This window comes from Neofelis nebulosa, chromosome 3 (assembly GCF_028018385.1).
Source record: "Neofelis nebulosa isolate mNeoNeb1 chromosome 3, mNeoNeb1.pri, whole genome shotgun sequence".
In the NCBI taxonomy this organism is placed as follows: Eukaryota; Metazoa; Chordata; class Mammalia; order Carnivora; family Felidae; genus Neofelis; species Neofelis nebulosa.
Genome location: NC_080784.1, coordinates 31,549,919 through 31,563,565, shown reverse-complemented (window position 1 = coordinate 31,563,565; position 13,647 = coordinate 31,549,919). Strand labels below are relative to the sequence as shown.

Sequence of the window (13,647 nt, the reverse complement as noted above, 5' to 3'; positions counted from 1 at the left end):
AAAAGCTCTTCTGCTTTAGTTCTACTTTTCAGCTAAACTAGCATTATGACTTCTGGGATTTCAGTAGGATTTCAGTATAACATACTTTTCTGGGGCTTGCTTCCTCCTGTCCAGTCTACTCCTGCCTTACCACATGGGAATGGCAAAAATGGGCATTCCATTCCATCTCTCTTCTTATCTGACTGTTTTCTTGACATGGTAATTCACTTCCTTTCTACAACATTGTCATTTGCCTGACCACTCCCTTTTCTGGGATCATGAGATGCCAGGAAAGAAATGAAGAGATCTAAAAATGTTATTTCTCTTATATTGAGACAAAAATTTTTCATGGGTTTATTGGTTGATATCTTTCTTCTAGGAATTACATGTTCATAGTCTTTTCATATGCTTGTGGAGTTCTTTATTTTTTCTTCTTAATTGTAATTGTTCTACATAGATTTATTTTCATTTATTCACTTAACGAACTTATTGAGCCCGTTATTTTCTAAAATATGTGCTTGGTGAGAAAAACAGGATTCATGTTTTCATGGAACTCATATTTTCCTAAAGGAGGAGAGATTGACTGAAAAATTAACAGAATAATCACAGTAATTAACTTATTATTCCAAAGTAAGATTCTGAATAATGAGAATAATAATTAATAGGGAATCATGAAGAAATATCATGAAGATAGGGATATAAAAGGTGGCTTCTTTAAGGAAATTATATTTGAACTAAATAGTTGCAAATACTTTTCTCAGTCTCTTTCTTGTAAAATTTATATGGTATTCCATTTCAAAATTGTATATAGTCATAAAACTTCCCTACATTTGCATAAGCAAATCCAAAATTTAAAAAAATATATAATCATATCAATAGATGCTAAAAAAAGCGTTCAATAAAATCAACTCCTGTTTATATAAACCTTGCACATTTCTCATTTGGTTTACTCTAAGTATTTTCAGTTTGTTCTCTTTGTTTTATTTGCTTTCTGTGTGTTTTTATTTTCCTGTTATACATGTCATTGTTTTTTTTTCCTATTACATTTTCTAATTGTATAGGAAGGTTATTACTTTATGTTTATCTTGCATTTGGCACTGTTTCATACCTATTTTATAAATTCTGATTTTTTAAAATTCTTTTGGGTTTTCATGGCAAACAACCAATATATTATATCTTTATCTTGTCTTATGGCATAGCCTCAGGCTTCAAGTACATTGATGAATTAAAGCAATAATAGCAGAAACACTAGCCTTATTACTGAATGTAATTGGAAAGAATTATGATGCTTCACCATTAAATATGACGATAATGGTAGGATTCTTATATGTAATCTTTATCAAGCTATGGAAGCATTCTCTTCCTACTTCTTAAGACTTCTGTTATCATTGAGAATGTGAGTTGGATTTGATCAAATGCTTTTTAAGCATCTGTTGAGATAACCACATATTTTTCCTTTTGTATCTGCTAAAGTTGTGAATCAATCACGTTAATAGATAAGCATGTATTTAACCTTCATTTCTGAGAAAAGGTCTCCTTTGTCATAAAATGCCACTCTTCTAATATACTGCTGGCTTATTGAAAGAGTCATTGAGATTTTGAAAATCTGTGATTGAATTTGAGCTTTCTGTAGGTATTTGACTCTGGTCAGGTCACTTACTTTTGATTAACTTTATTTACAATTTTTTTTAATGTTTATTTATCTATTTTGAGAGAGAGAGAGAGAGATCATGAGCAGGGGAGGGGCAGAGAGAGAGGGAGAGAGAGAAAGAGTCCCAAGCAGACTCTGCACTGCCAGCACAGAGCCTGATGGCAGGGCTTGAACCCACAAACCATGAGATCATGACCTGAGCCAAATCAAGAATCAGAACCATAACTGACTGAGCCACCCAAGCGCCCCACTTTTCAATAACTTTAATTCCTTCAAGTGTAATATGAGTACATTCCCCCATATTCACAAAGTAGCTGTTAAGATTAGATGAAATTGTAAAGTTTTTATATAAAAAAGTTATATATATAATTTATATTCAAGCCAACAGAGATTATGCTTTTATCTTCCAGATGGGAAGCAGGAGCTACCTAAGATACTGTTACTGAGGATGAACTTAGTGCATTGAATTACTACTGGGGCAACTCTCCTTTTTGCCAGTGGCATTGGCTCCATCCATTGAACAGATAAGGAGCGGAGCACACAAGATGGTAAGTTAATTTTCCCTAAGACTTCACCAGTGTTGGAAATGCTATCATGGCTCTGTCTGAGGGTTCAGCGATACTAACCAATAATTCTTAGCTAGTAGTTTGGATTACTTCTTCAAGAATCATGATGACATTTTGAAGGTTAGAAAGAAAATGGCCCATGGGACGATATTTTGAAGATTGTCCACTAGATGGCATGATGAGCCTATTGTAATTGTTTTAACTAGGTATTTATTCACCAGTTAAATACTAATTAGTTAAGGAAAGATATTAGTAAATGGAAGTTAGTGATAGTAGCACTATCTTTAGGAAAGTTATTTGTTCCTTTTGTTTGAATATAAACTAAAGGTAGCAGCAACATAAAGCTATCTAGAGACAATGTTTAGCTCTCACTTGAAAGTAATCATCTCTGTAAGGAAAATAATTCAGCTATGGCAACTGGACAGTATACATACGCTCTGAGAACAACAAAATATCAGTGAGAAATTTTTATCAAAAAAGCTAAACATATTTGTGTTCTCAATTGAATTACCTGAACTCTTTGTGAGATAAGTGGATTCCAAAAGAGCTTAGATAAGTATATCAATGACAGGATTAAACATGGATTTGTTTTGTTTTTTTTTCTTTTACTTTTTTTTTTTTTTTTTGGATTAAACATGGATTTGAAAGGAAGCTGAGAAGTTTGACAATGCCAAAATAATTTTAGGTTTAACTCAGAGAAGGATACTTATTCTGTCATCAATTTGGGCTTGCTTTTGACAATAGAACACTTAGATCGATGGAATTTAGATAGTAATTATAACAAATATTATGATGATTATTAATTCTTATGTTCATTCTTATTAATTCTTGTGACAGAAAGTAACTGAATGTGCAGCTAGGACTTTTACCTCGGGCCTCTGAGAGTAGCATTTACCCATTCTAAACAAACACTGGCTTTTCTGTTTTATTCTACTGTTTTCTCTATACTTTGATTTATCCTCTCCACACATCCCCACCTCCTCCAGTATACCTTTATTCACTCCTATAGTGTACTAAAGAACAAAACACTTTTATTTTTCTACTCTTTTGAGAAAGAAAGAATACCTCCAAGCTGGCAGCTCATACTGTTCAGAGTAAAAGAGAGTGGTATATGGGTGCCGTTTGGAATCATGGATGGAAATACTATCTCCATTAGACACACTTATACCATTAGCTGTAAGCACAGCTCATGTCTTGTCCTCAGTCATACTTTATGGTTATTATCACATGCTTGAGAAGATTGCCTAATAGGTACGAAAGGGATGGCTTTACAACTATGAAACAATAGACCTTTCATCAGCAATTATTTTATGATTTTGATATAGGGACATGTCTGATAAGGAAGGAACCAATTCCCAATGGCAAGGAGTCTTGGGGAAGAAGAAATTCCTCAAAGACATAATGTATAGTAATCGCATTTATCTACAGCCAAGATCTAATAGAAAAGTTTATAGATGGCAGGGATCTTAGGAGAGTATGTTTCCTTATTCAGTTTTTCTGTGTTAAGATTTTAGCTTCAGACTAGCTACAGTTTGGGGGAATTCTGTCTTCTCAGTTAATCAGTAAATGGTCAACATTTTAAGACATGCCACCCTTCTGAAATCAATCAAAGTTCAAGTAGAACATTTTCAGTCAGTTGCCTAGTTTTCAAGTGTTGAATCGTAATTAATGCTGACTAAGGGGCAGTGGGGCAGGAGGTAGGAGAGAAGGATTCATGCCCTCACACAGGTCATGTGGCTAACAATAGCTCCATTTTAGGACTGCTGAGCTTTCTAAGTCCCTGTGTCAGAATCCCTAACCAATGGGAGAGAGAGAAGCTTGAACTGCCCCTTTTAATTTAGTGGGAGAAGAATGTTTGGAATGTCATTTGCGTAAGTGTGACCTCAGCTCAGTACAACATGTCCAGACAGGTGAGACAGGATCCACCATCCTGCAGTAGAAGTCTCGAGGGTGTAATTTTAACATTTCAATTACAGAAATTCTTATGGAATAATATTCTCACAGGTGAGACTAAAAGGTAATGTGATTCATAGAAAAATCGACAAGCATAACAGAATGTATGCAATAAAATAAATGTTGACTCTTCTCAGAGGTGACAAGTTTTATCTGTGGAGAATAGGTTTGAATTTTAGAAAGAGACCAAAATGTAGGTAGCTTGGAAGTGGAGCAGAGAAGAATCACTTAAAATGCTGAATAAATAATTGGAAAGGTTGAAGCTGCTGTGCTCAATCTTTTAAAAAAAATTATTTATTTATTTCCAATAGGAGCTTCTTTTGGTTTTCATGACTCCCTGGCTGTGGTAGAGTCACTTGAAATAGAAAGTTGTTATTTGTGATATGGTACTCTGTGCTTCTCTCCTATCTGGACGTTCCATGAAAACAGATGGAACCACTGGGATGGTTAACTTGATAGACCTCAAAGTCTAAGTGCATCATAATTGGATGTAGTGGTTGAGGATGCTTTGACCTAAAGAACTGAGATTTGGGGTCACATTCCCTTATAAGGAATTCCAAAAATCATCTGAACCTATCCTATTCTGAAATTTCATGTATTTTTTTTTTTAAATAAAGTCTGATACTGTAAGAATGTGTTTGGGATGATTTTTTAATAAAGTGAAATTTGCCTTATTATTTGCATCTGGGATAATCGGATTTGACTTCCAAGAAACACGAGAAAGGCAGATTGATAAGCAATGTATGTTAGATTAAGATCTTCTACAGAGAATTGACTTAATTTGGCCTCTGTCTTCTCTAGTGACAGAATCGCATCATTTGGACTAACAGTGCAAAATGAAAGAATTGGATTAGCTAAAAAGGAAAAGTTTCTAGACAAAACTTTGAGCCTTCTGTTCTGAAGATCTAGGAATTGGAAATGTGATACACAGCAGTTTATCCAAAGAGCTTTAAATTCTGTGTTGCCCATTGGAAAAATAAATAAATAAATAATGGCTTTTTCATGGGCAAGTCACCATGATAATCTTTAAATAAATTCCAAGTAAAGCTCATTGTTTACAGAAGCTAGAGACTTAGCAGTTTTGATCAAAATATTAGCAAGGATATCTGTGAAGAAACAGAGGGAAGATTTCTGCAGTGATAGCTGCAAAATACAGCAAGCCATGGTGTAACTTTGAATTACATATCACCTATATGAGCTCCATGTAATAAGCTGTATATATATCTGACGTATAAATGTATGCATGACATGTATATATACATATGAGATGTATCTATATATATGCAAACATGTATATCACCTATATGAAAGAATATTTGGCAAATTTTCTTTTTAAGAAAGTATTTCTATGGATTTGAACAGGATTTTCTTTCTCCACAATTCTTTCTTATCCAAAATGCTCTTCTGTGTAAGAAAGTGACTAAGATGCATTCCTCTTCCTCATCAAAGGAAATTAAACGTTTTATATGATAAGCTTCCTTCCCTCTACTGAGTCAAACAGCGTTAGTTCGTTAGTTCCCCAGTTCATTTCAAAACCAAGAGACTTTAGGAGCAGGAGTGAAAAGGCAACTGAAAAAAAGGGGTACTGGCAAAAATCCTGAAATGTGGGTCCCATTTCCACCTGTGCCTGTGCGCAGCTTTGTGCCTTTGGGGAAATCCCAGGATCTCTTCAGGCTTCAGATTCTTGGTGTGTAGAATGTGGAGTTGAAAGAGAGAGTTTCTAAGGCAGTGGACTTCTACCCAGATCACACATTAGAATCAGCTAAAGGCTCTGAAGGAGATGCGTTCTTTGAATTATGGAGAGCCTGCCATAGGGCATGGCGCATGTTGCCAGATTTACAAATACAAACACAGGACATTCGATTAAATTTGAATTTCAGATAAATGATGAATACGTTTTAGTATTTATATTTATCGGACAAGTGCTACGCATAAAAGGAAGTCAAAATTTGTGTAATGAATGTATATCATCAAGTCTCTATTAGTGGGAATTTTGGATGAAGAATGTAAAATGGGAGGGGTATCTGTTTCAGTAGATTTTTAGTCATATCACACAGAGAGTCTTTTATTCTTTTTTAAAGCTTTATCAGCCTTGATTGGAATATTTTTTCATCCTCTGGCAAGAACTATTATATCAATTGTGCTTTAGGCCACAAGTAAAGCATACCTCAATTAAATAGTACAAGTGATAAAGATATTTATGGATTTACTTAACAAGAGGTCCAGAACGAAAATGAGGTGATCAAGGACCCAGTGTTCCCGTCATTCTTCTGCTGGGATGTCATCCTGGGTGTGTTGGCCTTCCCTTTCAGGTTTGTTTCTATGATTATAAAGTGGCTGGTGCATCTCCATTTGTAATTATGTCTTCACATTACATTACATATCTCCATTATGTGTTCACATAATTACCTTCAGAGTAAAAAAGAAAGAGCAGTTTTGTGTTGTACATATCTTTTTAACCAGAGGAAAAATCTTTCCTGGTGATTTCTACCCCCAGAGTACTTCTTCAAAATCACTGGCCAGAATTGGGTCACAGGCCCATGCACTAGCCCAAAGGGAGGCTGGAATGCAAATTTCAGGCCTTTTTACTCTTCTTGGTGGGAGGCAGGAAGTAAGTAATGAAGGAAGTGGTTAGAAATAAATATGGAGGCTACTGAGTGTCATCCCCAACCATCACATCTAGGATATTCCTTTCCTTTGAATGTCATCAACACATGGATGGATTCTTGGCTTGTGGACTGGTTTGAAGGACTGGGGAATACTTCACAATATTAGGAAGCAGTTCTTTTAAATGCTCTTGTACATAAGTCTTGACCAAAACCAGAGACATCCACATTGGTCCCACCATAGCCCTTTAAAAATGTTATCATTTAACCAGCGTGATTAGAACTTTGAAAGTACACAATTGCATCCCTTTCTTCCCAGGGAAAAAAAAAAGTCTGAAGAATCCTTTTTCTTTTTTCCATTATGCACTTCAGTTTTTCGTGCCAAGTATATGGCACAAAGTTCCATTTAGTATACACACGAAATTCCTAGAAGAGTTTACAGAATCCTCATGTCACAGGTTTTTTTCCCCCTTGTTGGAATCCATCCAGATGTAACTTTCATTCTAAGTGCACTATTTGAAGGAAGGTAATACAGACAATAATTTCTTTCAGTGCCCATGACTTCTCAAGATTCTTAAAGTGCTCTACATACTTGTTGTAACCTCTGATCACTGATCACATGAAACGGAGCAATGTGTTTCAGTGCAGAGAATACTTAACTAGCCTCAAGACCTACAAAAGAACATTGGCCCTGGTTTTTACACAACGTGATACGCTTTTGTTAACCATGTAAATGGGGTTTATAACTGGGGTAAATTCTTTCACAGTGCTCCTAAAGCGTCCATATTAAAGTCTATTTCCCAAAGCTTATATAGAATTCCAAGTGGTGTACAAATATGTTTAAAATGCTACATATGGAGAAGAGAGAAAAGAAAGAAAACCATCAATTAAGGAACAGCTTTGCTATTCCAGACACAATGCTAAATGTCTGACATCTTTGAATTTATCTAATCTTGAAAACAGCTTTTTGAGTTATTTTACAGTCTATTGATTCATCCAAGTTCATATAATCTAATGAACATCAGAGAGAGAATGAGAATTATTGCCAAAGACTACTCCTGCAGAGGCAGATATGTTGTTTTTATGAATACACACTTGATAAGGTAGTATTTTCTTAGTCTGTATCTTTGCCTATCTATTAAAATAGAGTTGCTACTTTGGGTTGAATTTCAGAGCAGGATTTAAACCTATGATGGTACTCACGATCATTAGCAAAATATCCAATCAGAGCTATTTTCTTGAGAAAGATCCGTGCATTTTCTCTTGCCCACCACCAAGGATAGGCACATTCTCTGGAATTCACTCCATTACACATTCCAAGCATAGCAAGTCAATCATTAATTATTCACAGGAAGAGCATTCAAAGTTCTCTTCCTTCTTTGGGGGATATGATAGAACAGTGAAAAAAAAAAATCCTGGGTACTTAGTAGTTAAGCACTACCTGATCTGATATCCCATTTGTCATGGGTTTTCTAATTTCACACTGCTTTATCACTTCCTGAGAGTAAAGATGGGGGTGGGGGGAGTCTATGGAGTTTTTGTTTTTGTTTTATTTTTACTGAGAGAACAAGTAGCTATTTAACTTTCTCGACCTAACTAAATAAATTTGAGTTGTAACTAAGTAAAATTGAATAATAACTAAGTAAAACGGAGTAAGTAAAACTGAACAGTCTTCAAATCTTGAGCTGTGCACTAGTTCCTTAAAAAGGTTCTGAGGTATGCATAAGAGTTTGTAGTGACTATTTGAGGAAAGGTTTGGACTTTGGAAGAAACCTGCCTGAGAACACTCTAAAGAAAAGTCAACAATGAAGTCCAGGTATTTCTGGAAAAAAGAAAGCATTTAAACGTGAAAAATTAGTCCAATGAAAAAAACACTGCCCAAAGGTTCTCCTACCAGGTGTGAGGGTTTTCATCTTTCTATTTCACAGTAACTTGGACATACAAAGTATTTAATTTGTGGGAATGCAAGCTGGTGCAGTCACTCTGGAAAACAGAATGGAGGTTCCTCAAAAACTAAAAATAGAACTACCCTACGACCCAGCAATTGCACTACTAGGCATTTATCCAAGGGATACAGGTGTGCTGTTTCAAAGGGACACATGCACCCCCATGTTTATAGCAGCACTATCGACAACAGCCAAAGTATGGAAAGAGCCCAAATGTCCACTGATGGATGAATGGATAAAGAAGATGTGGTGTGTATGTGTGTGTGTGTGTGTATATATATATATATATACACACACACACACACATACACACATACACACATACACACACACACACACACACACACACACAATGGAGTATTACTTGGCAATCAAAAAGAATGAAATCTTGCCATTTGCAACTATGTGGATGGAACTAGAGGGTGTCATGCTAAGCGAAATGAGTTAGAGAAAGACAAATACCATGTGACTTCCCTCATCTGAGGACTTTAAGAGACAAAACAGATGAACATAAGGGAAGGGAAACAAAAATAATATAAAAACAGGGAGGGGGACAAAACAGAAGAGACTCTTAAACATGGAGAACAAACAGAAGGTTACTGGAGGGGTTGTGGGAGTGGGGTGGGCCAAATGGGTAAGGGGCATTAAGGAATCTACTCCTGAAATTGTTGTTGCACTATATGCTAACTAATTTGGATGTAAATTACAAAAATAAAATAAAATAAAATAAAATAAAATAAAATAAAATAAAATAAAATAAAATAAAATAAAATATAAAATAAAATAAAATAAAATAAATTTAAAAAGAAAGTATTTAATTTGTTGTTTTAGGGTTGGAAACTCATTTATTCAATAATCATTTGTTCAATAATAATTTATTCAGCCATCCTTTACTGAGTACCATTTATGTGTCAGATACTGACATAGGAGCAGAAATAGAACTGCAACTTGAGACACAAGATTGGAAGTATCACTGCAAAAAAGAGCCAGATACCAAAATTCAAGAAAAAAAGGTGGGAACAAACTCTAAGGCATTCATTCTTTAAAGCGACCTATGAATGCTATGTCATTCTTCTGCTCCACACCCACTTATTATATAACCTGAAGTGAGACCCAAGACCCTTGAAAAATGTGCTCACTTAAGAAAATCACATTGGGGAGCCTGAGTACCTTAGTCAGTTTAGCGTTGGACTCCTGATTTTGGCTCAGGTCATGATCCCAGGGTGGTGGGATTGAGTTCTGTGTCAGACTCTGCGTTGAGTCTGGAGCCTGCTTACAATTCTCTCTCTCCACTCCCCCCTTCTCCCTCTGCTCCTCTCCTCCACTCATGTGCACATTCTCTCTCTAAAATAAAAAAGTAATAATAAAATGCAACTTTGAAAAAAGAAAAACGTGTCTATATTTTTTTGAATATTTAACAATGTGCAACGAACCTGTAGGAAATGTGATTTTGAGTGGAACTAATGATAACAGGGAGTATTAAAAAGTGTGATGTTGGTCCTTTAAAATGGTTTAAGTCAAAGATCTTGGGCTAGGGTATGGATTTCAACTCTGTTACCCTAGAGAGACAGCTTCAGGTTACAGTGTTTAAAAGTTTTAGTTCACTCTCAGAACTCTCGTTTAATATTAACTTTCACTTAGAGAAATGTCTCTTGGAATCAAACCTGAACCAAAGGAGAACTTGCACTGACAATTCCTTAGCTAAGGGAACCATTCTTTGCCACTCTCAGTGGTCCCATCTTGACCCCTCTCATGTCTCTTACTGATTTGTTTCTGAACTCAGAGAAGGTCAGAGCATGATCAACGAGTACTCTAAAACCCCAGCGTTGCCTAGGGTGCCAAGGGAAGGCCTTTCCATATCTGCTATCAGTGTCAGGCTAACTCAGAACAAGAGCAATCCTTCTCTGACCCTAGGACAGAGATCATTGGAAGTGTGTGAAAACTAGGCTTGTGAAAACCCTGGTTCATTAGAGGGTCACCTTGGCTTATGCAACTAAAAGGAGAGGTTCCCTAATGGGTCGTAAACCCAGGAAGAAAGCTGAGCCTAAAAAATCCTAACCATGTGAATTCAGACTGAACACTACTTTGCCCCAATATTCAGAAAACCAGTGGGAAGATCTTCAGTTTTGATCTGTGTTGGAGAGACTGAAGACAGACAGAGTCTAAAATTGTACAGGACTCATCTCTGAATTTTTTTAAATGAAGTTTTGGCCAAACAGCCAGTAGACAGGTTTCCTTGACATCCTTTACAGAATACCTTAAATCTGTTCAAGAAAACATATGAAGCAACCCTTTGTGAAGGGACATTAAAGATCATCTACCCCAATGCATCTCAATTGTTGTTGTCACAGTCCATGAATGTATTCAAATATTTCACTGTCTTTTCAAAGATTCTCTTTGATCCTTCATTTCTCCTCTGGTCTAACCTCTTATCACTAATTTCTTTAACGGGTATAAGGATCATTCTCCCTGCTCCTACTCTAATATGAAATTCTATAAAACTCATAAAATGAAAATGATAATGCTGGACTTCCTATTTTAATAAAGGCTATTGACTATCGTAAAAAGGCTAATTTTATCTGTTTCTAATTTAAAAGAAGATATCTAATACGTCCTAGGGATTCTGGAAAAGAGCTCTCGCCATTTTTACTCATTCTCCCTGAATAGTCCTCTTTGAGTTTTCTGTCTTGCATTTGTTGTTTTTTGTTTTGTTTTATCCAAAGTATATCCTACTAAGTCTGGGAACTAACTATCCTAGGTTAAGATTTTGATTTGTGTTTCTCTCTTTTCCTTTTTAATGTATTTCTCTAATTGTTCCTTAGTCATTTCCCATAGCATCTAATACCCGTGTAATGCAAAGAGCTCACCATGTTCCCTAAGGGATTCATATGTGTGCATATGGTACATATCTTGAAACAGTTTTTAGTTTCATATAGCTGTGCAGTCAGCTGTTGGTTTCTACTGCTTCTGGAAACCTTGCCAGACCATCTGCAGACCCCTTAATTATGTTTTCTGACCAGAGGGCAACTGGTAGGAATTAAATATGTTATGATCATATTCAACAAAATTTCGGATTCCAATGCCCTAGCTGAGAAGCAATACCAGCTGGGCTTCAGTGGGAGACAGGGGTTAACAAGGCCCCCACTTCAACTGCAGGGATGCTTCTCTGAGTCAGCAAATACTGTTGACACTTAAAAGTAGCATAGCTCAGACCCTACATAAATACCAATCATCAGCTGGTCAGAGTAATAGGACTGGGTATGTGAACAATACCAGAAAGCTTTTCTAGATGCTAGACATACCTTTTTGGGATCAGGAGGAATTACTGTGACTAGCTTTGGGATCATAGCAAATTAATGGATCAGGCTAAATAATTGCAGCTTTAAGGATTCCCCACCAGAAGAAAATACTCACTAGACTGAAGGAAACAAACATTTAGCTGGCCTTCCATGTAGCAGATGATCTAGATGTGAGGGTGTGAGGGATGCCTGTGAAGCCACGTAACCGAGCGTTGATTCAGCTGATTGAAAATGGTTATCTTCCTCCTCAATACTTCACCCCGAAGTGGCCTGATTTATGTATGACCACAGATTAATGATTACATTCCTACCATTCTTTATTCCTGCCTTTCCAACCATGAGTTATCACCTGTAACTACATCACTTGCCTCCCTATGTAGCTCCCCATATAAATGGATGTTTGGGGAAAAGGATACCACATGCACATGCTGTTTGTGTTGGTTTTGTTCTTGCAGGAGAGCCTGAAGATATTGCATTTGTTGAAAGGGACCTTCATGCTTTTATTTTATGAATAGAATGGCACATGGAGTGGAGTGTGGGCTTATGAGAGGAAGGGAAGGGAAACTGACATGGAACAGGTCCCTCGTTATATGAGGCTGGTGAGGGAAATGATGTTATTTTGAAAATTCGAGTTTTCAGTAGTTACATGAGGAGATGTATTTATATGAAGGGATACAGTATTGGGCTAGCCTTCCTTTGTTTTAAAATCAACTTTACCGGGGCACCTGGGTGGCTCAGTCAGTTAAGCATCTGACTTTGGCTCAGGTCACGATCTCAGTTTGTGAGTTCGAGGCCGCGTCGGGCTCTGTACTGACAGCTCAGAGCCTGGAGCCTGATTCGGATTCTGTGTTTCCCTCTCTCCCTGCCGCACCCCTGCTTGCACTCTGTCGCTCAAAAAGGAATAAACATTAAGGAAATTAAAAATAATAATAATAAAAAAATAAAATAAAATCAACTTTACTGAAATATCATTTATGTACAATACTGCATTCATTAAAGCACACAACCCAGTGCATATACCTGTGAAGCCACTGCCTGGTCAAGGTAGAGAATATTTCTATCACCCTCCAAAATTTCTTCTTGTTCCTTTTCTGTCCATCCTTCCCCTTCCACCTTTGGACCCATTCAACACTGCACTATTTTTTTTTTTTTTTTGTCACAGCTTTTTTTTTTTTTTTTTTTTTTTTTTTTTTTTTTAGGCTTTTATATAAATAGAATCATACTCTTAGGTCCGGTGTCATACACTCAACATAATGGCTTTGACATTCATTCATTTTGTTATGTATATTAGTAGTTTGTTTCTTTTTATTGTTGACTAATATCCCATTGTATAAATGCATCTCTTTTTGTTTATCCATCACCTGTTGGTGAACATCTGGATTGTTTCAATTTTTGGTTATTGTGCATAAAACTGCTATAAATATTTGCATACAAGTCTTTGTGTGGACATATGTTTTCACTTCTTTTGTATAAATACTTGGGAGTGGAATGTCTGGGTCATATGTTTAACTTTTTAAGAAATTACCAAACTTTTTTCCAAGTTATTGAACCATATTCCATTCCCACCAGGGATGTATAAGAGTTCTGGTTGCTCAACATCCTCACTAGCATTTGGTATTGTCAATCTTTTTAATTAGTTAATCTGAT

General features: G+C 36.2%; 2 long non-coding RNA genes across 9 annotated transcripts in view; one reads left to right on the top strand and one right to left on the bottom strand.

Annotated features, from left to right (window-relative positions):
• The window catches only part of LOC131506543 (uncharacterized), a 235,300-nt gene that overhangs the window by 111,099 nt on the left and 110,554 nt on the right, over nucleotides 1–13,647 (top strand). For 6 of the 8 annotated variants that reach the window (XR_009259014.1, XR_009259012.1, XR_009259017.1 and 3 more), the window contains exon 4: nucleotides 2,041–2,178. This is a non-coding gene — a long non-coding RNA (uncharacterized LOC131506543). Of the gene's footprint in view, nucleotides 1–2,040; nucleotides 2,179–4,460; nucleotides 4,580–4,950; nucleotides 5,204–13,647 lie in introns of those variants that run through there. The other 2 variants (XR_009259013.1, XR_009259018.1) reach the window with 2 other exon arrangements.
• LOC131506545 (uncharacterized) lies at nucleotides 6,330–8,126 on the bottom strand. The gene is made up of 2 exons (XR_009259020.1): nucleotides 7,959–8,126; nucleotides 6,330–6,558 (listed from the first exon to the last, which is right to left on the bottom strand). It is a non-coding gene; the product is annotated as an uncharacterized LOC131506545 (long non-coding RNA).